The sequence below is a fragment of the Podarcis melisellensis genome (assembly GCF_964234715.1).
Source record: "Podarcis melisellensis genome assembly, chromosome: 7".
In the NCBI taxonomy this organism is placed as follows: domain Eukaryota; kingdom Metazoa; phylum Chordata; class Lepidosauria; order Squamata; family Lacertidae; genus Podarcis; species Podarcis melisellensis.
The window spans coordinates 63,146,962-63,171,052 of NC_138539.1; the positions used below are offsets into that span (position 1 = coordinate 63,146,962).

At 44.9% G+C, this 24,091-nt stretch overlaps 1 protein-coding gene and 1 long non-coding RNA gene across 4 annotated transcripts in view; both read left to right on the plus strand.

Moving 5' to 3' along the window:
* Positions 1–8,083: 8,083 nt before the first annotated feature.
* LOC309373851 lies at positions 8,084–14,951 on the plus strand. Its single transcript, XR_014170237.1, has 3 exons — positions 8,084–9,505; positions 11,269–11,392; positions 13,033–14,951. It is a non-coding gene; the product is annotated as an uncharacterized lncRNA (long non-coding RNA).
* A 2,843-nt stretch (positions 14,952–17,794) lies between these two features.
* RREB1 (ras responsive element binding protein 1) overlaps positions 17,795–24,091 on the plus strand; it is a 128,932-nt gene continuing 122,635 nt past the window's right edge. The window contains exons 1-2 of one of the 3 annotated variants that reach the window (XM_081918149.1): positions 17,795–18,076; positions 23,790–23,833. The gene's annotated coding sequence lies outside the window, so the exon portion shown is untranslated. Of the gene's footprint in view, positions 18,077–18,379; positions 18,504–19,019; positions 19,382–23,789; positions 23,834–24,091 lie in introns of those variants that run through there. The other 2 variants (XM_081918151.1, XM_081918150.1) reach the window with 2 other exon arrangements.

Here is a 24,091-nt window from a genome sequence, read left to right on the forward strand (position 1 = left end):
TCAGATTGAAGCATCTTAGATTATTCACACAGCTTTGCAGATGCATCCCTCATGACTGGTCACACACTCAGTTCCCATTAAACACCCCAAAACACTTTTTGACTGCCAGATCCATTCCCTGGATTCATGTATTCTCTCCCCACTGATACTTTCACCATCTCTCACATCTGGGTTTAGCCAAACCACACGTTTGCTATTGCATCCTAACTGAATGAACTATGATGTTTTCCTATTCGGATTTGGAGGCAAAGAGTGCTCAGTGGCTGAAATGAGACAGACACCATCTCCCGTTATTTTCTGCCTAATCTATGCAGAGTTAAGAGCAGCCTTGTTCAAAGATTTAAATTTCCCAGTTGAGAGATCAGTTGGGTGTCTGATTAACTTTTTATTAAGGGACAGGTCCCAGTACACTTGTTTTGGAATTTTAAGGAGGAATTGTGAGGATTATAGAATCATGGAATTGTAGAGTCGGAAGGGACCCCAAGGGTCATCTAGTCCAACCCCCTGCAATGCAGGAATCTCAGCTAAAGCATCCAAGACAGATGGCCATCCAACCTCTGCTGAGAAACCTCCAAGGAAGGAGAGTCTACAACCTCCCAAGGGAGACCATTCCACTGTTGAGCAGCTCTCACTGTCAGAAAGTTCTTCCTGATGTTTAGTCAGAATCTCCCTTCTTGTAACTTGAAACCATTGGTTTGGGTCCTACCCTATGGAGCAGGAGAAAACAAGCTTGCTCCATGTGACAACCCTTGAGATATTTGAAGATAGCTACCATATCTCCTCTCCGTCTCCTCTTATCCAAGACTCTTATCCAACTCCTCTTATCCAACTCCCTCAACCATTTCTCATTAGGTTTGGTTCCCAGACCCTTAATTATCTTGGTCACCCTCCCCTGCACATGTTCCAGTTGGTCAATATCCTTCTCAAATTGTGGTGACCAGAACTGAACACAGTATTCCAGATGTAGTCTGACCAAGGCAGAATAGAGCAGTAAAATTACTTCCTTTAATCGGGACACTGTACTTCTGTTGATACATCCTAGAATAGCATTAGTTTTTTTGCTGCTGCATCACACTGTTGACTCATGTTACGTTTGTGGTCTACTAAGACTGCTAGATCATTTTCATATATATTACTGGGAAGCCAGGTCTCCTCCATCTTATATTTGTGCAGCTGTTTTCCCCCCTGCCAAAGTGGTACCTTGGGTTAAGTACTTAATTCGTTCCGGAGGTCCGTTCTTAAGCTGAAACTGTTCTTAACCTGAAGCACCACTTTAGCTAATGGGGCCTCCTGTTGCTGCCACTGTGCCGCTGGAGCACGATTTCTGTTCTCATCCTGAAGCAAAGTTCTTAACCTGAGGTACTATTTCTGGGTTAGCGGAGACTGTAACCTGAAGCGTATGTAATCTGAAGCATATGTAACCCAAGGTACCACTGTAGAACCTTACCATTGTTGCTGCTGAAATTCATTTTGTTAGTTTGGGCCCAGTTCCCCAGTTTGTTAAGGTAATCCTGAATCGTGATTCTGTCTTCTGAGGCATTAGCTACTCCTCCTAGTTTGGTGTCATCTAAAAATTTGAAGAGCATCCCCTCAATTCCTTCATCCAAGATGTGGAACAGCAGTGGGCCCAGGACAGAACCCTGTGGCACCCCACTTGTGTTTTTTCTCAGGATGGTGAGGAAACATTAGTGAGCACTCTTTCGGTTCAGTCAGCCAACCAGCTACAAATCCACCTAACAGTTGCCTCATCCACCCCACATTTTACCAGCTTCCTCCCAAGAATATCATGGGGGACTTTGTCAAAAGCCTTACTTCAATCAAATCAAGATTGAAAATCCATCCCCATCGTTCTGCCTGGGCGTTGAGGTCCAGCACCAAGGGCCTTCTGGCGGTTCCCTCATTACGAGAAGCAAAGCTACAGGGAACCAGGCAGAGGGCCTTCTTGGTAGTGGCACCCGCCCTGTGGAACGCCCTCCCATCAGATGTCAAAGAGATAAACAACTACCTGACATTCAGAAGACATCTTAAGGCAGCCCTGTTCAGGGAAGTTTTTAATGTATGACATATTAGTGTATTTTTGGTATTTGTGGAAGCCGCCCAGAGTGGCTGGGGTACAAATAATAAATTATTGTTATTATTATTATTACACTATGCCCACAGCATTCCCCTGGTCCACCAAGCTCAATTCTCTTTCAGCCAAATCCCAGCAGTGTTTCACTGTCCTTTCAAGGGATAGTATGCATGCCACCATGGGTAGTTCAGACACCATGTTGACTAGTGTCCAGGTCAGATGATGCACCTATGGCGATAGGTTATCACCTGCGACTGCTGCTGTGCTGCATGCCATCCATGACGTGTAATCAGCTCCTGGTACACACTGTCATATGCACCCATTGATGGCAGCAGCTCTATGCATGGACTGTCAATACCATCCCACTGAAATAGTACGTTTGACCAGCTTCAGAGCTTTCTGGAAAAGCTCACTGACTATTCTACCTCCTTTTATGAAATGAGGATGTCATGAAAAGAGAGAGGCTGCAGAGCATTATATGAACCAGCACTTTGGTTGATGAAGCTACTGGGTGGCCTTGGTCATGCCATAGTTTTTCCACCTAGCCAGCCTGCACAGGATGAAGTGGGACAAACCTTCCATGTGCACCAGCCTTAAGCTCCTGGGAAGAAGGGTGATGGCTCAAAAAACAAGAACAAGCAGTTAGTTATATCTGCCAAGATAGAGCTAATCAGCCACCCTTATGCCTCAAGGCAAAATAACAAAACCGGAGACTGAAAGATCTCTCTCCATATCTTTCCTCTGCAAATTTGATGGTGTGTAGCGTGAACTAAGCTTTCAAAACAAGAAACAGCATAGTCAAGCATTAAATACACCAGCAAATAAATGGCTTGCTGATCGTTTTGGTGTTGTTGCAAGATTCCAAGAAGTAAACATCCAAGATGGGGAAATATATATTCAAATGACTCACATCTCCCTACCTGCATTTTTTAAGGAAATGTATAGAAAACGGGTGTGTGGAGTGAAAGGGGAAAGGACAGAATGGCTAAGAAGAAGCAGGTGGGGATTTCTAAGGTTTGGACGTGCCCTGTGACTCTAAAGGTCATTGCCAAAGTTGAGCATGACTGTGTCCGGCAGGAAAAATTGAGAGTAAGATGTGCATGTGTGTAATAAGCCCCTCTGTGCACATAACTTGGGAATCTTAGCCCAACCAGGATTCTCTGACGTTTGCATAGGTGGGCTTTAGAGATGCATCAATCAAGATGCTATTATTCAGAGATAATCGTTACACGTTCATTTTATACTACTAATGGGGACTCTGACCGCTTGTATAGATGAAGAGGTAAGCTGTTTTTGATTGAGTTTCTTTATTTATTTTCTACTTTCTGGTGCTCTCCCTCCTTGATCCAAACTGTCCAGAAGGGCCTTGGCACTTTTAGATTTTAAACCATAAGAATTCAACAATTAAAAAAATCAACTTGTTGGCTGCAAAGGTAAATCCAAGTGGAAACCTCCAGCTGTTTGACTTTTCTCTGCGGCATATCACTGGTGTAGAATCACTAGCGATTTCCATGGGGTATTTAATGACATTTTCTGTAGCCACAGTTTGTTGTTCACTTACGAACCTTCATTTGTTTTAACAGATCATGCCATGCAGAGGGAAGAGAGGGGTGGACATTCAGACATGCAAGGGCAAATCCTTGTGTTAATGGAACAAGAGATTTACCACTACTTTGGATACAAGCCTTGGTCGTTGTTGATGCAACAGGCTAACACAGCTTTGGAAAACATTAGTATTTGTACTTTTAAAGCAAATGGTTAACTACCTTGAATAGCAATCATAATTGAATGGTTCATATCTGTGTAAGGTTTACATTTATAGTTAACTTACAGACACAAGCAGTGTTAGAAGGTTTACTGAACAGGTTTCTGTTATTAGGAATTTGTCAGCTCTCTTTGGGCAGAAAGAAAGGCACTCTTTTCCCGTTCCTGTCCACCCCACCTTTTCTGGAAGCCAGTTTGGCAAAGCTAATTTGACTGAGTCACTTAGCATTATTATTCCTTGCCTTAAAGGCACCTTTGCCATAGTATGCTGTGATGACTTGTATTCATTGCTTTTGTCAGGCTATAACCTGGATGCTGAGCTCAATATCTTAGAGGTGTTCATAGGTGTAGCCAGGGGGGCAAGAAGGGACAGCCCCCCCAATCAAGTAAAACAACTGAAACAACTAACTGACCAATCACGACAGCTCTGCCCCCCTAACAAAGTCCTGTCCTCCCCAAGAAAAATCCTGGCTACGCTCATGGAGGTGTTAAAGCTCAGAGGATACAATTAGGGGTCAAACCAAGCAAAAATTCCAAAAAGAATGGGTAAAATATAGAGAATATCTTAAAAAGCAGCACCCTTGAATTAATACTTGGACTTGTTTCGATTGACTTCTGCAGAATAATTTATGGTTCTTAAGTTAAAAACAGTAATAAAAAGGGGTAATAATGAGCTAAAAAGGAGACAGTTTACCAAAAATGGGGGGGGGGGAACCATGTTGAGGATGAAGGAAATTAATTAGAAGAAAAGAAGAACTGAAATAAGGTGTGTGTGTGTATAATTGATTAAATATGGTGTGTGTGTGTGATTATTTGTTTTGTATAAGTTTGTGCCTTTTAAAGTTAACATTGCTTTAGGACATAGGAAGCTGACTTATACCAACTTGGAGCATCAGTTCATCTAGCTTAGAATTGGCAGCACTGGCTGCCAACAGCTCTCCAAAGTTGGAACCTGAGACCATGCACATCCAAAAAATATTGTGCTACAATCCAGCTACAGCCCTGGTTTCCTTGCCTTGGCTATTTAAAGGCATGCACTGTATTTGTAAATATTTGCACACACTATTGTTTGGGGTCAAAGGCAATGTGCAAATTGCATCAAGAACACACAGATAGGCAGAAGAAAAGCCCCTGCCCTCCAGAAAGCCCTCAATGTCACCCCAAACACAATCACATCTTTTATCCCATTGATTAATCCCAAAATGTATAAGGCTATACAGTCATACCTCATGTTTCGTCCGCTTCATGTTATGTTCTTTCAGGAAGTAATCCAGAAAGGGTTACTTCCGGGATTCACCGCTCTCACATGCGCAGAAGTGCAAAATGACATCACGTGCATGCGCAGAAGTGGCGAATCGCAACCCCCGCGTGTGCAGATGCGCTGTTGCAGGTTTCTTTCTTTTCATGTTGCGAACGGGCGTCCGGAACGGATCCTGTTCGCAACCAGAGGTACCACTGTATACAAGTTCTGCTTGCACAACGATATCGCCACTCCACATGCACGCTGTGTGCCCTCCCCAAAATCTGCTACGAGGTTTAGGAGAACCCCCCAGAACAGCCCAAGGAAGGAGGAAAGGGGAGGTTGTTCCAATCTGCTTCGCAATACTTTGCGCACAATGCAGGTACATCGGTGGGGAGGGATTCAACAAAGCGCTATGGTAATTGTCCCATCAGTGTATGCATTTCAGCATGCTAGACAGAACAATTCCTACTTCCGCCTGCTTGCTGTTCTCGGGGTTCTCCTGAACCCCCAGAGCTTAATTTGGAAGGTGAGAGGGGTAGAGAGAGGGTGGACAGCCCTCTTGCGCTAGAAGAAGTCCTTGCCCAGACTTCCACTAACAGGATCCCTTAGCTGGATTCAGTGCTTTTTTTCTGGGGTACGCAGGGGTACACATACTCCTAAACATTTTGTGAATCTTTGTACTTTTGTCCATTTACTGTATTTATTTCCCCCAATTTGAACTATAAAATTGTGACTTTCTTGAGTCAAAATGAGAGTACAGTGGTACCTTGGGTTAAGTACTTAATTCGTTCTGGAGGTCCGTTCTTAACCTGAAACTGTTCTTAACCTGAAGCACCACTTTAGCTAATGGGGCCTCCCACTGCTGCTGCTGTGCCACAATTTCTGCTCTTATCCTAAAGCAAAGTTCTTAACCTAAAGCACTATTTCTGGGTTAACAGAGTCTGTAACCTGAAGCGTATGTAACCCAAGGTACCACTGTACCCCTAAACATTTTTTAAGGAAAAAAAGCACTGGCTGAATCTGGCTTACTGATTGGAACTGCTGCGCCAAACAAAACATGTCTTGAAAAAGGAGTTCAGGAAAACCCTGTCTGCCTACTTTTTAAGCCACACTGATTACATGTGAATAGATCCTGTAACTGCATTAATATGTAAATACTGATGAGTGGATTATGCCCTACCATTCCAACTTCACCTCAGGCATATCCATCAGGTACCATGTATAAACAAAGGAAAAGAGAGAAATTGAGACTTAGGAATCTCTGTGAAGGAACATGCAACCAGGCCAAAATCAGCTGGAAAAGGCGAGGAACTAAGTACCCATTTTGCACAAGGGAACACGGCATATAGCTTCAACCAGTTGCTCACTTGAAGAAGCTATTAGGAGTAGACAGGAAAGTGGATGCGGAAAGGGTTAAGCATCTTCTCCACTCAAAACCACCCTTCCCGAAACTGTTTTGAATCTTTAAAGAACAGGAACATTATTGGGACTTCATTGCATACATTTGCACATAACCTGAAGTCAGTCCCTCAGGTAAGGAACAGGTGCAAAGAACAGGAAGAATAAGGCAAGGGAGAGAAAGACAAGCCAGGCATAGAACAATAGATATGTTCTACAGCAGCATCTTAGGTAGCCTTCACATTTACCAGACACGTCCTGTTTCCTGATTTCCTCTTATGTATTCCCAGGAGGCCCAGGGATACAATTTGGCCAGGCAAACAGACATAACAAACAACTTCTGCAAAGCAGAGCTTGCTGCATTCTCTGTGTAGGACACAGAAACCTGCTGACAGCTGTTCTCTGTGGCAATGTACACAGAAATCGGCCTGCGACCTTACAGTTTTACGTTTTGGAAAATCTTAGCTTACCTTTGTCTAAGTCTCCACTCTCTGTTATGGATCATATTTGAATCTCTTTTACTGAACTGTGTTTGCGCAATGTTCCTTTGTCAAGGAAAATGTGGAATTGTCACCCGAGGAATTATGTGTATGTCCATCTGTGCAATTTAAAAAATAAAAATAAATCTCAAACTATGTTTATTTCCACTTTCTGTAACTGCTGTGAAGAATTAATAGGCACTGCTCAATTTTAAGGGGGTGCTAATTGAACCGCCTTAGATGTTGAAGATGATGGTCTTATGAAATTGCTATGCACTACCTTGGCAGGAGAATTATATCCTGAAAGCTGGCTTATAAATTAGTTCATAAAAAAGTAAGAAAATCACTGCACCTATTTTACTTATTTATTCAATTTAACAGATTTATATATTGCTCACTCAGCAGACAAACTCTAAGCAGTTTACAAAGAACAATCTAAAACATTGATTTAACTGTATCAATAAAAGCAAACTTATAAACAAATTAACATAGAATGTTGTCAATATATGGATTAAATCAGCAATTTCAAAAACCATTATACATAGTAACATTACATGTTAAAGTTACATGCCTCAGTGGCTTGCCAGAATAAAAAAGATTTTTCAGAAGGCACTGAAAACAATGTAGGGAAGGGACCAGCCTAATATTAATGGGAAAGGCATTCCAATATTTATTTTATTTATTTGAGAAAAGTAATTATAGGATAGTACAGAAATTCAAGTAAATAAATAGTATATCATTGTATACCTAGGCGATGTTTATACTTGAAACATCGCCTATAGATCCACTCTGGACATTCTTTCAGATATAATAACAAAAGAACACAGAAACCAATATAAAATGTGTCAGTTGGAATATTGGTTTTGTGGTTGAGTGTATTATTTGCATTTGAGTGTTTTAAAAATATAGTTTTTTAAAAAAATAAATAAATCTAAAATTGGGCATGTTACATTGTCAAAATATCAGGAGTGGTGGCAGGTTTGGGGTTTTTGTTTTGCTTATACAGCCACATCAGGTTAGCTGGGGCCAGGATGAATTCATCAAATTCATTTCCATTTGCGTCCTTAATCTGGATTGGAATCCAGGTTCCCAGAGGTAAAAAGGCTAGGCCTGATTCCTAATCCACTGGGCCCTCAGCTTCATAAACAACCCGCCCCGCCCCCCATCTTGCAAGAGGCTTCCCAGTCAGCTCTTACATTTTCCGCATTTATTGCTAATTTTGTCAGAGAATATAATGTTATTAAAAGGGGGCTCTGAGGTTAATCTTTATCCATACGCGAGAAAGACGTGACACGATGTCACCCAATAATTGGGATCTTATCAGTTCAGAGTATGTCAAGAAGAAGAGGAAACAAATCAGACCGCAAATGGAAATGGAACGTGCCCGTGCATTATTAGCAATTTGTTTTGGGGTTTTTCTCCTTCCCTAACAGAAAGGACTGGTGGGTGAGAAGATTTCACAGGCAACCTGGTCTATGAGACAGAAATGATGCTGTGATGGAGCCATTACTAGCAACAACAATGCTTTTTCTGTGCTGAGGCTAACTGTGCCAAATATTGATCTGTTATGTTGTTTTTTTATCCTGCCTGTCTTCCAAGAGTTAAAGGTGCTGCTCCTGGTTCTCTCCCTTTCATTTTATTCACACAACAAGCCTGAGAGGTAGGCTAGGCAGGGAGAGAGAATACTTGGCCCAAGATCACCTCAGTGAGCTTCATGACTGAGTGGGGATTTGAACCGGGATCTCTCTGGGCCAAAGTCTAAATAACAGTACTATTCTGTCAATTAGAGCAGCCAACTGCTGGTTTCAAAAACTTCATATTTCTCCTATAGCAGATGTAGGGAACCTTTGGCCCACCAGATGCTGCTGAACTACAACTCCCATCAGCTTCAGGAAGCATGGACAATGTCCAGAGATTGGATTTGGATTTGATATCTCACTTTATCACTACCCTAAGGCATCTCAAAGCAGCTAACAATCTCCTTTCCCTTCCTCCCCCACAACAAACATTCTGTGAGGTGAGTAAGGCTGAGAGACTTCAGAGCCCAAGGTCACCCAGCAGCTGCATGTGGAGGAGCAGGGAATCGAACCCAGTTCACCAGATTATGAGTTTACCGCTCTTAACCACTACACTACACTGGCTCTCATGATGATGGGAGTTGTAGTTCAGCAACACCTGGAGGGCCAGAGGTTCCCCACATTGCTAATGTAGTCAGGGCCTATATTGATTTGACTGTCCTTTCAGACTCCATTACTACTGTTTTACAATTTGGTCCAGTAAAATGCTAGCTGGTTGGCATTCTTAAGTGCAGTTAAGTAGCCTGGTGAATCCAGGCTCATGTTGGATTCAAAATCTCCAGTACTCCCTCACTCCTTCTCAACCCCCACTGAAAGCATAAGGAGCACTGGCAGTGAAGCTTTCTGCTGTTGCAATGAGAAGGTCTTTGACTTTGGGCATCCCTCAATGACTTTGAGCAAGGAGTTCCCTGGTATCCTATAGCCCCCCCTCAACCGCCCTCCCAGGGGCTACAGGATTGCTCCCTAAATCAAGGTAAGACTTATATTTCTCATCCACAATTCATGTGTATCACCTGTTCACCTTTGATGATGTTTTTGGCTCCAGATATAATTTTACCAGGCCTTTACATCTAATCTGTTTTAATCTCATCTCCATCACTACACCAGTGTGGTGTAGTGGTTAAGAGCGGTAGTCTCGTAATCTGGGGAACCGGGTTCACTTCCCCACTCCTCCACATGCAGCTGCTGGGTGACCTTGGGCCAGTCACACTTATTTGAAGTCTCTCAGCCCCATTCACCTCACAGAGTGTTTGTTGTGGGGGAGGAAGGGAAAGGAGAATGTTAGCCGCTTTGAGACTCCTTCGGGTAGTGATAAAGCGGGATATCAAATCCAAACTCCTCCTCTTCTTCTTCTTCAGGAGAATTTTTTGCTCAAAGGCGGCATATAACATAAATAAGTAAGATGGCTTTACGATGCTGCTTTTAGATTTACTGCTTCTAGGATTTCGTTTTTGTTTTTGAAAACCTATTTTGTAAACCGCCCTGCAAATGCATTTGAAGGACAGGGTAGCGATCCCTAAAACAAACACTTAATTTACACCTCTTTGGAAATTTTTTTCCATACTGTGGTGGCCAAACACTGTGGCAGCACTTGGAACAGCTATGCGAAAACTCAGGAAAACCTCCTGGCCCAAGCACATCAAGTTCAATCAGCCCATAGGTGTCAACTGGCGACTTGGGCAGTGGGATTGGCAAATTCCCTGCCTGAAGCTATTGTTATTCACCTTAGATGAGTAGGCAAAGCTAGAAGAATGCATTGGTTTCAACTCTTCTCCTCCTTTCCATGCTAGGGGGAGGAAAGAGCAAGTTTCCAGGCCCTCCAAGTGTCCGTTGGAGGGCAAACTTCCAAACCCTCCAAGTGCCCCTATTTTCCAGGGGCAGTCCTAGATTTACAGAAGCTGCCTTGTTAGATCCCGGAATGCTCTGCTTTCCCTTAGGCCGCTCTTATTTTCATCAGAGAAATGTTGGAGGGTATGAAGTTATGCGACCCCTGAGCCAAGGAGATAAGACATCTAAAGGCAGCTTTGTATAGGGAAGATTTTTTAAATGTTTTTTAAACGTTATGTTTTTATATTTGTTGGAAGTCATCCAGAGTGGCTGGGACAACCCAGGTCAGATGGGTGGCGTATAAATAATAACATTATTGGAATAGGACGTCCCTAGTTTCATTGGACAATAGTTGGAGGGTATGAATTACTGGTCCAAAAGTTACTATGCAAGCTTATTCTGTTCTGCCTCCCAGCCACTGCTATGAGACAGTTGAAAAGGCACAATGTATTTACCTGCTTCTCCTGGTCATTCTGGAAACAATTTGTGGTAGAAAGTGGGCAGTTGGGTGATGATAGAGGGAGAGTCAGCGTGATATAATAGAGAACGGTTTGGACCAGGGACCTTTGGGTTCAGGTCCAACTCAGCCATGAAGCTACGTGATATGTCACCAGTCATGTTGCTTTCTCTGTGCTGAATACACCTCGCAGGTTTGCTGCAGAAATGAACTGTCAACTACATTGAGCTTTGGGATGGAAGATAAGGATACAGAAACTAATGCATTTGCAACAGGTATAGCAGATGTAAATGTGTGTGTGCAGGTTAAGAACTGAATTGTGATGGAGGTGCTATGGGGGTGTGGCATGTTTGTTTAAACTGATATTGCACTTTGCTGCGTTATGCGCCCATTCAAACCAACTCAGTTCAGAGGCCCACCTAAACAATAGCATTTTTATTATTGGCTTGCAGAAGGTTGTTGTGGAAGGAGCTGAAACGGTTCTTCCCGAGAAGCGAGTTCCAGAGCCTGGGTGCAGACACTGAAAAGGCCCTCTACCCAGTTGCCACCCAGATGTTGGCAGGGCTCGAAACTCAGGTAGGTTCATATGGGGGGGAAAGCTGCCCTTCAGGTAACTTGATCGCAAAGCATCTAGGACTTTATCAGTCATAAGCAGCACTTTAAATTGTGCCAAGAATCAAACACGCCGTCGTGTTCAGCCTCTCCCTCTCCCTCGCTCCTTTTCCTCTTCAGAGGGTACAGGTAGTGGATTGTGGGAGAGGACACAGGTATGAACACTTGTGCAAGTCTGCAGGCTCAGATAGATTGGATTATTTGCAAAGGTGTTCAAGGCCTATGGAATATGAGAACCACTTATCTAGAGATGGTTTACACAGGCCTCAGCACACAGCTTCTACCACCGTACCGGATTGCTAGAACCAGCCTGGATTAAGTTTACCTTCGGTTAAGGGTTCTGAGGCTCACAAGTGACAAAGGAATTTCTCCTCGCATCTCAGTCTGAAGTTCCATATGCCGGTGGTTCCCACCCTGCACAGCCAGTCTGCTTGAAAAGTACTGAGGGTATTAGCGGACCTTTAGTGATTTATTTATTTCTGCCTGTTGTAGCAATCTTAATGCACTGTGTAAGATGACATTCTTATTGCTTTTCCTTACCTGGGAGAAGCCGACTACAACTGAGCTTACATCCGAATTATATGCATAGGATCAGGCTGACAGTGACAGGGGTAAAGCATGTCTGTTGAACTTATCCCTGCCACACGTGTTTTAATTATCTGCTTTTTATTAGCTATCAACAATAAAGTTATTTAAAAACTGTTCAAAGGAGCTATGATGCCTAGGAAAGACACTGGTGACCCAGATCAGGTGAAAGTCAGGTTCAGACATCAAAAACAACAACAACAACAACAACAACAAATAAATTGCTGGATTCCTCTTACTATAAAACAATGGTGTAGTAAAGAAAAGCAACAGGTAAAGGTTCTCCCATATTCCTGTGGTGATGGTGGTTAAAACTCTACTTTTGCACAACCTTTATTCTAAAAAATAATTGCACAAGAAGCTTCTTTCATATTAAAACCTGGCTGCAATCCTGTTTATAGTCACCTGGGCAACTGTATTTGTTGGGCTTTCTTTTGAGTAGACATGTATCGGATTAGACTGCCAGTTATTTCCCTGCCCCATCACCATGAGCAAATGTGGGAAATACCTTGAGTGTTACTCGAGGAAGATTAAATGCACTCCCCTCTCCTAGCAGCTGCCAAGGCCACACTCCTACTGTGAGTTCTGCCTTCTTTCTCCCTTTAGTGGTTTCCACATGCTTTGCCCTTCTCACACAAAACTACCCATGCACATTCACTCTTTTTCCTGGTTGCTGTCTCACTTCCCCCCAGGCCTAACAGACACAAGCCTTGCTACTTCCTATTTGCTCTTCTCTCACAACTTCTTCCTTCTCCTCTTATGACATGATGTAGAATTTAGGAGTATGGGCACAAAGGCTGGAGATGAAAGGTAGTTGTTTCCCTTTCCGCAAAGGTGAAAGTAGCAACGATAAAGCCCTCTGTTGTCTTCTCACTGTATTCCTTGGTCAAACAGGCCTTTTAGATTTTCGCGGTGCATCGAAAGCTGCCAGACCTGCTTGAGCAGAAATGATAGTGGAACAAAAAGGAATAAGTGTGTGCATGCCTCAGATAATAATAGCTCTAACATGTCCCTTTCAGCTCTCTAAAACAGCACAGATCGGGAAGCTTTGACCTTCCAGATGTTGTTGGATTCCAATCAGCCCCGGCCATTATAGTCAAAAGACAGTCAAGGATGTTGGGAGTTCTAATCTAACAACATCTGAAAGGCTACTGGATCCCCACCTCTGCTCTACAGTCAAACAACATGCAGTCGTCAGAATTTGTCTTCCTGGATCAGGATATCAATTCTTTGGCTCAAGTAGTGTCTTTATAAAAACGATGATTGTCAGAAGTCAACGTGATTTAAGTCCTAGCCATTCCCTTCAATGCAAATCTAGGGTAATTTGTGTTATTGTCAAGTTGTTACTTCTGTTGTGAATGGGGGCAGCGCTTGGCTAATCAACTACTGTCTCCCCAAAGTGATCAGCTGGGCCTGGTGGCGTTTGACTATCAAGAGGATGCCAGAGATAGCCGTTCACTACAATGCAAATCTAGGATAATTGCGTTGTCACAATGTAGTTCCTGTTGTTGTTGATGGTGGCGGTGCTTATTCACCATACATTTAACTGAATGTCACAGAATGTGCTTTTTACATTTCGTGAACATTTGATTCCACTCTCTATATTTCACCCCTATATGCCCATGTAAACCCACTGGCTGAAGACAAACATTGTGCATCTTATGAAGCAGTCTGTAGCCCACAAAAGCTTAGGCCCCCTGATACAGAGGTAGTCAATGTGGGGGCTTCCAGATTTTTTTTGGGGGGGGACTCAACTCCCATCAGCCCCAGCCAGCATTGCCAGTGGGTGTTGCAGTCCAGAAACATCAGGAGGGTACCACATTGCCATCCTTGCCCTGTGTGTTGATCTTGAAGGTGCCCCAAGACTCTTTGATTTGTTGCAACATGGCTACCACTCTGAAGTTGCTTTTTAGTATTCGATATTCAAGCACATAGTTCCTCACATTATGGAGGTTCCACTTGTGCCAATAGCTTTTGGAAGAACCAACAATCGCTCCAGGTTTTGACAGGTCCTTGGGCAAGATGCCCTTAGTGGGTCCCCTTCCCGATTGGAGATAACCGTATCATGAAGGAAGTTCCTTCTCATTGTAAGCTATTGTTCTTAGAAGACAAAGTGACACCGCCGATTAACCTCTTGCGAAAGCTTCGGTTAACCAGATACACTATGACAACTGGAACTATCCCTTGGATCATCTGAATACACCGTAAGCAATTATTTAAAGTCTCTCCTTTTGCCTGCCACTATAATTATAATAATTGCATCCTGAAACTATTACTGGATGCAGAATTGTGTAGCAAAATTAAATATATGACAGTATATACCAAGCAGTTAATCTTTAATCACCTGCCCCTTTACTGATTAATTTATAATATAATCAATCTCTGTTATTTTCCCCACACTATACATTTCCCAAACAATATATATGGTGTCTGTTTATAAGATACTGAAGCAAATATAAGCTAACCTGCAGCTGAATGTCATGTTTGGTGGGTGCAAGGTTCCTGCAAAATTCAAGGGAGCAAGAAATTGTAGGAAAACCACCCGGTAGCTAAATGATATGTACTGTATGTGAACCTTTGCCAAAGAGTAGTGTTGGATGCGACCAATGGGAGTTGTATCTCAAAACACGTTGAGGGCACCAGGTTGGAAAAAGCTGTCACACACCATTGGATTATATTCCATTAACTGCTGCTTCCTTGTACATTCAGAAACTAAGTGTGTGCTTTGCTGTGCTGTCCTAGAAGATAATTTAAATACTAGAACTGTCAACATGAGCTGGCCTCTTGAGATTTTATTTTTTTTACATGGAACTTTGACACTGTGTTAGCAGCTTGTGTTTCAGTGCAGCCGGTCAGAAATTGTGTTTATTTCTGTCATAGAATTTATACAAACAAAACAATGAAATTTAGAAAATTATTAAAATCAATGATACGGGCAGCAACCATTTTAGGGGCATCTGATTTGTGTGTGACTGTGCTGAACTCAGAAGAGACCCAAAAACATCCCCAAAAGGGGCAGAATGGGGTAGGGTGTTTTCAGACTTTTCCCAATGTTGTTTCAAATATACGCAATTTAACTTAAACGTGCCGCATCTTGGAATGTAATTATGTGGCGTAGGAGGTGTCCTAATAACACCCCCAGCTCTAACTTTCCTCTTGGCGGATAAAGAGAGAGGCATTTCTCTTTCCATTCGCACACCCTGGCCTCAACTTCCCTTCTTGCTCACCTGTTCCCCTTCCCTTAGAAGCGAAAGACAAGCACCTGCTGCTTGCAAGAGAGGAGGGACCAGGGACTTCCTTAGGACTGCTCAGTTTCCTTAGGAGGGAAAGGGGGGAAAGTGCAGGCATCCCAGGTAACAGCATAGCCGCTCCCTGGCAGAGCCCAGGCTTGGCTCAGCTCCCCATGCGGTTTCCTCAGAAGGGTGGAGGACGGGATACACACTGAATCATGCCACAGCAAGAGGAAGATTCCTTTCCTCCTCTCCCTGGTACTGCCTGGAAACTGAGCTCTTTTTCCTCCTGGCATCCCCAGAAGGAATTTAGGCAGGAAGGGAAAGACTGGAAGCCCACGGAGATATATTTCTGCCCCTAAGAGCAGTTTCTAAAAGCTGGAAGGTTTGGAAGGGGAGCAAGCAGTTGCGATAGTGGCAAAATGTCTATCCATAATAAGAGATAGGCTATTGTGCTCCTGGACTATGGCAGGCAGTAGGAGAATCATGTTGTTACCTGAGATGCCTTCACTTTGGGTGTAAGACTAGCAAATGTGGTCCCCTCCAGATGTTCCGCACTCCATCTCCCATCCAATTTGGCCAATGATCATGGATGATGGGAGTTGCAGTCTCCTCAAAAAATCTGGTGTGCCCCCCCCCTTTGGCTACCCCTGCCTTGGAAAGAATTCTCCACGAGTTGCTTCTGTTTCCTGGTCCGACCTGCTCGATTCTTTCCTTTAGGAGGAATTCCAGTGTGAGTTGCTTCCTGTTCCAACCACTAGTCAGGAAGACACGTGGAAAATTGGAAGCTGCCTCCTATAGAGGGAGGCAGACTGTGGATCTAGCTAGCCCTGTCTTGCTCTCAGCACATCAAGGTCCCTGAGGCCTAAATCTGTCCCAGCTTTCTTCCAAAAAACCCCCGCCATCTTAACTGGAGCTGCCAGAGAACAAGACTTCTGTTCTGTCATTGACTCTCCACTCATACCTGCCTCATATTCTGAGCACAGCTGCTCTTAAAACATCCAGAATCGGCCGTGGAAATATTCTATATACTGAGAGCAAATTCATTTTCTGCCGAAACAGGGCCAGAAGGAGTGGGGGAATGAAAAGGAATGAAACATCTGGAAACCTAAATAGGAACACTCCAGATTGCAGCGTTTTGTCAGACATTTTGTAAGATGGGGAATCTGTGGCCCTCCAGATGTTGTTGGGTCTACAACTTCAATCAGCCCCCGCCAGCAGGGATGATGGAAGCTGCAGTTCAGCAGCATCCGGACCCAAGGAAAGCTGTTAAACGTAGCACTCCAAGCTAATAATAAAGTATAGCAAAAATGATATTGAAAACCAGAAATAACAATGCTTCCGGGGCTGTATACCTGTTTATATAGTTATGCCAAAACTAGAACTCAAGGCCACCTCCAAGAGTGTTTTGATTCAGAGGACCAAACTTTTTACTTGCCTGTCAAGCATAGCAGGGAGGGGAAATGTGGAAGCAAAGAATGAGCAGGAAAAAAATCCATATTTTTCAATGGTCTCAAATCCAAGGCCACAATCCTCTGCATATTTATTTGGGACTAAGACCTATTGGACTCTGCATGTGAGCAAATGTTCTTCGGATTCTGTTGTATGCTTGGAGATTAAGTGTTTGATCATATCCTCTTACAAAAATAGCAGGGGCAATGGATCACCCTGTGCTACTGTAAAAACCAACCCTCAACCAAGCAGAAATTCATTTGATAGAGGGATTTTTAAAAGAAATCTGACTTTAGGGGTTTTTTTTTGGGGGGGGGGGGAGGTGGCTGGTACCAGATTTCTTAAACAGAGGATTTTTTTTTTTAATCCACTAGCATCCTCCTCAAAATATCCAGGAGTCTGGGCCTACCTTATGCCTCAGGAGAATCATTTACAACCACCATTGTCTGCGTTTTAATTGCCAGGTGTTCAATCAAGCTAAACCTAGGAGGGCTGCGTGTGTTTGTGTAGGCCTCCCCGCGCCTCCTTCTTCGTCTGGATGGTGGAGCAACTGGTGACACGGAAGGGATGCCCGCCGCCGCCACCCAGGGCTTCCATGCCTAAGGTTGAAAGTGTATTGCTAATTGCTGGGACTTGTTGCTCCATCCGCTCCAGGCTGGAAGGCGGCAGCAGCAGCCACGACGTGGGGCTTCTCCCTGCCTTTCTCGTTAATTAGACGGGAGAGAGAGAGAGCTGAATGCGCGGCACCTGGTTGACAATGGATTAAGCAGCTCGAGACAGGCAGCGGGCGATCCCTTCAAAGACGATACTGCACCGTCTGCATCCCTAGCGCTTTATCAGTCCCTAACACTCAACTGCCTCTCTCTGCGCAGCGGCGGCGGCGCTTCCTCCTTGCAACTGCAAGCCTGTAATGGAGGGGAGCAGCAGCAGCAGCAGCCAGATGGTACTTTACCACCGAGAGACTTTCTAGTCTGGAAACTTCCCTCTTTCCACCATCCTTTGCGTGTGTGTGGCGGAGGGGGGGTAGAGGAGGAGGAGGAGAGCAAGCAAGCAAAAGAGAGGGGTGGGGGGGTTTATTTCTTATTGCAAGATTAGTTGGACTTTTGTCCCGATGGTTAGCAAAAAGTTGCTTAAGCGAGGAGCAGCAGGAGGAGGCTGAGCTGGCTCCGTGCAACTGGGAGGAGGAGGAAGGAGGAAAGTTTTTTACTCACTTCTCTGCTGCGAGGAGCAGAGCCCCTCCCAGGCGAGGAGAGGGAGCGAGCGAGCGAGATAGGGATGCTACCGATTGCAAGAGGCGGCGGCGGCAGCGGCAGCAGCCTGGCTGAGTAACACGTCCCCGGGAGCCTGGCCGGAGCCACACGTGATGCGCCTGCCTCGGAGGGTGAGCGGGGGCGCGCGGCGCGGGGTGGGGGGACTGGGGGCACCGTCGGGCGCCGCTGCCGGGCCGGAGGGCTCCTCGGCTTCGCCTCATCCTCCTCCGGGAGGGAGGAGAGGACGAAGGGAAGTTCTGGGGGAGTTGATGAACTTTGCACATCCATCGAAACGCCATTTTGAATTCGGCTGCTGCTCGCTCTCCCCCCTCCTCCCTCCGGAAACTTTTGCTTTCCTTTGGTAATTGCGCGTCCCCGGCCTTTCCCGGTTATTATCCTTAACTTTTCTTTTTTTGAGTGGCGTGCGGGGGGGGGGGTCGGGAGAGGGAGGTGTGGGGGGCGGCCGTGCATCATCATCATCATCATCATCATCATCCCCATCCTCGCCGCTTTCCATCCTGGCTCGAGCCAGGCAGCCCAGCCCGGAGCAAGTCCGACGTAAGTAGGCGAGGCTGATGCCAGGAGGGCGACTTTCTACCTGCGCCTCTTGGGAAGGAGGAGAGAGGAAAGGCGCAGCTTGGGAGCGAAGCTGCCCGGGGGAGCTTCCGAGGCGTGCAGAGAAACTTTTTTTTTCCCTTTCCGAACGTGCGGATGGATGGGTGGGGATGAGGAAGGAGGACACTTGCGGCGAAAGGTAGAAAGTGCCCCCCCTTTTTTTCAAGCGGCGCGACTCTCTTGCTGGTGTTGCAAATGTAGCTTTTGGGGAGGGAGCGAGAGGTGGCCGGGTGGTTTTTTTTTGTTTGCTTTTTTTGTGTGTGTGGTGGAGGAAAGTTTCTGAAAAGTTGCTTGGCAGTGGTGCTGAGCAGATGCTGCTGCTGAGTTGGGGCAGCGTTTTTTCTCTCTCTCTCTCTCTCTCTCTCTCTCTCCCATCCCCCGCTCCTCCCTGCCTCCCCTTCTCGGCTCCCCCCACCGCTCCTTCCGTGTTGCAAACTGTACCAACCAGCAACACCCGTTGCAGCCTGTTGCCTGCAGGACCTGATGCTCATCCATATTAAACCGTCTGAGCTCAGGAATTCATCCAGATCATCTCTCTCCCTCCCCTCCTACTGCAAAGTTTATTTTTAACCAACGATTTGGATGGGCCTGCGAGAAGGAGAAGGAGAAGGAGAAGGAGAAGCATCTTTTAACCCAATTGGCCTCCGCTCCCTGCAACTACATCCTCCTCCGGCTCGCTCTCCTCTTCCTTCTCCAGCAATTTTTGTTGTTGTTGCGTTGGGGTTGTGCGAGAGAGGGAAAAGCTTTTATGATTTGAAGATGATGGGGAGCGAAGTAGCACCCCTCCCGTTAAGTTGAAGTGGAGCCGACTCTCTCTCAAGGTACAACTCTTTTCTCCCCCCCCCCCGACAATTTGGTCTCTTTTTTCCTCTCTCTTTTGGGCATCTGCTAACTTTCCCCCCTCCTTGTTCGCAAGTGCGTTTGCTGGAAGCATCTGTGTGTGTTGTTTCTGTCGCTCCTTTTTAATATATATATAATTGTACTTTGGTACTTCTCGTTCCCTTTGCCCTCCCCTCCCCCTTCACCCTCGGGGTGGGGGGGAAGAGGGAGAGGTTGGAGCCTTCACAAGATCAGTTCTGCTTCTCTCTCTCTCTCGCTTGGCCTTCAGCAAAGGTGCACGCGCGTCATCCTTCTCCTTCCCTCCTTGAATACTTTGGAAGGGTTCGGCGTGTTTTATGGTCCTTTGGGGTATGTGTATGCGTATGTGCGGGAGGGTATCTGCGCTCCCCCCCCCCCGTTGTACTGGGTCCGAGGGACATCTTTCTCTCCCCCCCCCCACCCCTTCCAATGGATTATAGGAGGAAACGCACACACGCATCGTCACGAGTACAGGAAGGAGCCCCGCGTGCGTCCGAACCTAGGAAAATGTGTCGCGTGTCCTATTTACTTCTGTTTTCTTCTTTTACTTCTGCGTCGAATTCTGAACTTAACTGGTCCAGGTCTCTCGCTTTTTCTGTGTTTTTTCTCGCATCTCTTTTTAATCCTTCTAATCGACCCCTTCGGATTACGAACAACGACGTCGCTATTAACTCTCCCACCCCCCTTCTATCCCCCCACAATTGCAACATCCAAAACTTCTGTAAAAGCGCCCCCCCTCCCTGCTCCCCCCTCTTCTCCTCTCTCCGTGTTAATGCAGACTAGTCGGGACTCGTCTCTTAGGAAACTGCGACCTTAATCGTTGCTAAGAAGCAGCGGGGGAAAGGTTTCTCTCTCCTCCGCCCCTGGTCGAAAGACGTATTTCCCTGCCCCGCCACCCTCTCCCCCTCCCCCGTTTTTTTTCCCTTAAAAGATTGTGGATGCAAAAAGAAAGAGATGATGTCTCTCCTTTCTTTGGGAACTTAAAAAGGGAAAAGAAAGAGGGGGAGAGGAAAAAATAAACACCCACCCGATCTTTTATGACCTCCCCACACCCATGCAAACATGGAGCGAGTTTGCAAAAAAAAGAGAGAGATTTTCTCGCCGCTCTTTGCAACTTGATCAAACTTTTTTTCTGCCCTTGCTCAAACTTTTCCCTGCCGTTGGGCTCGCTCGCTGTTGCCTTTATTTAACCGAGAGCGAGAGAGAAGGTGCTTTTTGTGTGTGTGTGGGTGTATGTGGGTGAAGAGCAGCCATGGAAAACGTGGTGGTTGCTCTCCTCCGTCCTCGGCCAAAGTAACTTCCAGCTTTCTAGCTCGCAGTTGTGCAACAGGCAAAGAGAGGCATCTCGTTGCCGGGCAGAGTAGAGCAGCGAGAGAGAGGAGGCTGGAGATGCTGTGAAAACTTTCGCAGAGGGAGGAGGAGGAGGAGCCGCCGCCGCCGCCGCTGCTTGTTGATGGTGGAGGTGGATTGAACTTTGTCATGTGGGTTGATAAGTTTGCTCTGGCTCTGCCCTCCCCTCCCTCCGGCTCTCTCCCCCCCCACCCCCTCTTCTTACCTCTTCGTTACACTATCTGTCTCTCCCTCCTCTCCCAGTGCTCTGCAATGCATCCTTGATGGGTTATAAAAGAGGAGGGGAGAGCGGTTTCTCTTAGCTCAGCACATTTGTGCTCCTTTGCCTGGCGAGGAGAGAGAACGAAGAGCCCAGGTCCCGATGGACAGTCCCAAATTCGGAAGGGGCTTCAGAGCAATACCCAAACTGCACTCTTCCTGGGGAGATTGTGGGGGGTTTTAAGTTTGTTTTTTTCTTGGGTGGTGGGGAGAAAATAACTCATTAAAATGCCATTTCCTTGACTTTTAATGGTCTGACTTTGAAAAGGATGGCGGAGTTGCACTTCCCTTCATTTTTCCTCTTGAGATGGGATTGGTCCTTTTTCTTTACAGTTTTTAGTGCTAAGAGGGGGAAATCTGTAGCAGGTATATATTATCATCTGGGCATAAATCTGGTGTCTTCAGCCTGTGAAGGCGGTTACGTTAGTTGGTTGATTCCTGGCAAGGGAAAAGTGCTTGAAACTTTGCATTTTCTGACTGCCTTTTATGTCTTACCTTTTGGACAAGGTCACTCGTGTTTAATGTAGTTTTTCTCATCCTTTGGGCAGGAAAAAAATTGGCTGTGCGAAAGGGGGAATCTTAATTCTCTCTGCTTTTCACACCGATGCTTGCCTCTTTTAAGATAGCTGCTTTTTCAGTAACTCCTGGAATTGGGACCCTTCCACTAACTATTGGCTGATATCTTTAAAAGGGTATGGTGGCATGAAGAATTGGATGCAGTTTGGGAAGGGTTAAAAAAGTTGCCCTCATCCGCTTGGTTCTCTCTCCTCAGATGAATATGTGTATATGCGCATGCAGGGGGAGATAGACATGGACCCAGTGACTCATGGTCACACAAGCCATATTTGTTTTAGGGTTTTATTTTCCCTTTGAAGGCTTAGGGGTATAGACCTCCTCTTGATGTGTCTGCATAATGCCCATTAGCATTAACTGGTGTTGCAAGTACATCCCTGGGAGAATAGACCCCTTTGTGTGTTAGAAACTCAGAAACAGCATGGCTCCATCATCCAATCAATCAAGTTACCACAACACTTCTTTTCATCCTTCGCTTAAGACACACCTAATGGCTTTAATTGTTTCAGGGCAATTGGCCAGAAACTGATGTCTTGTGTATGTGTGTGTCTGCCTCTTATAGCAACCCCAGCCATATACACGTGGTGTATGTTAAGTTTGGGTTAATGTAAAATTTTGCAGACTTTTTAAGCTTAGGGGAAAGCTACCTGAAAATTTTCAGCTAATTTGTTCCCATTTAATAAAACTGTCCCCCCTCTTATAATTAGTTTTTAATACGAAGTTTTAAAAACCGGAACTCTTACGATTATTGAACTGCTCTGAAAATCAAACAATTTGCATGAGAGCTCACTCTTTCCTGTTCAATAGCCAGATAGATGACACCCATCCTTGCATATGATGAACCTGGCTTGGACTTCTGAGAGTCTCTAGAGATTGCTAAAGTAAAACCTCAGGTGGGAAAATCTCTTGTGACTTAGTAGTGGGTTTAGCAAACTTGTTTTGGCCTAAGGGCAGACCGTGCATTTCAAAATTCCCCCTCCCCTCCTCTTCCAGGCCTTTGCAAAATGTCCCTTGTAGCCTTATGGGTTTCCTGGGTTTCTTCGAGATGATTTATGTACTCTAGATCCATTTCCGCATCTACACTCAGCTTTTCCGTTACTGAAGGTGTCATAATTAGAGATGCTCTTCCCTGGTTTCTTCTTTTTCTTTCTTTTTCTTTGCTTGTAGTAAAAGCTGGTTTTTGCATCGGCTGTCTTACGCTGCTAGTCAAAACTGGCTATCGTTGCTAGCTCTCTCAGGTTATACATGTTATCCCTTGCGAAAGTAGGTGGTGCGGAGAAGGTCATAGGATAAGTGTTGCTAAGCAGCTAAACAGAAGGATGCTAAAATTAACCCAAGTGCATCTATCAGGGATTCATCCTCTTTCTCCTTTCCTTTTGTAAATAAAATAAAACCACTTTTTCCCCTCTTAAATTACCACGTTGGGTATCTCGAACTTAAAATCAGACTAAACTTTTGTGCTCAATGTCAGAAATATTTTCATATCACATTCTTAATATGTAAACTCCTGTATCTTACGTATTTGTAGAATTATGACCTGCGTTCCCTTAATGGATGCTTTCATAGAGTTGAGAAGTTAACAGCACATGGCATCATGAGTTTAATAATCATTACTCAGAAGCAAGTCATGTTGAATTTGCTCCCTGCTATGTGTGGCTGGGTTAGTAGGATAGAAGGCTTGGTTACAGGTAACTTTCAAAATGTGATGTGCTTCCATATAAGTCTATTTTTTTTTAGGGTTGATGGTGGCAATTTATCAGGAAATGTCCTGAGAACATACTTGCTTCCAACTTGGTGTTTATAGAAACTTCTGCAGCAGAAATTCCTTTTTCTCGTACCTCCTGCCCCCCGCCCCCCAGTACTGGCTGATGTAGTGAGTTGAAACACAGGTGGAATGCAATGTTTCTGCCTCAAACATCAGATAGATTTGTGTAGGAAACAAAGAAGTCTATTACAGCACAGCTGGAGTCATGGTGTGTAACTTGTGTGCTGTTCTCAAAGCTTGTGTGCTTGTGTCAATTCATTTTATGTTGGGGAAAGTTATGTGACATGCTACCAGATGAATAATGTTGGTTTGGTTTTTTTTTTTAAATATTTGCATCACTTTTTAACTTTCTGGATACTGGTTCACATATTTTTTCCACACAAAACAGTTAGCTTAACTTTTTATTCTCTTTTCCCCCATTACAGATATAAAGTGCATTTCTGAAGAGCGACCCGAAGCTTAGAAAGGGGTAGGAATTAATTTACATTTTCCTTCTCTCTTCTCCCCCACCCCTCTCCCTTTTGAAATACCTTTGCCCTCAAGCTTGCAAAGAAGCGTCTTTGGATAGCAGATAAGTGGTGACAATGGCCCCAATCTTATTAATTGATAGGGAAAACCCTGTTAAGGATAGGAATTCTGAATTTGTAAAGTGGCTCAGAAATCTGTGGCCTGCCCTGGAGTCTCCAGCAGTTGTGATAAGAAGTAGGTTTATCATCCCATTTTCTGT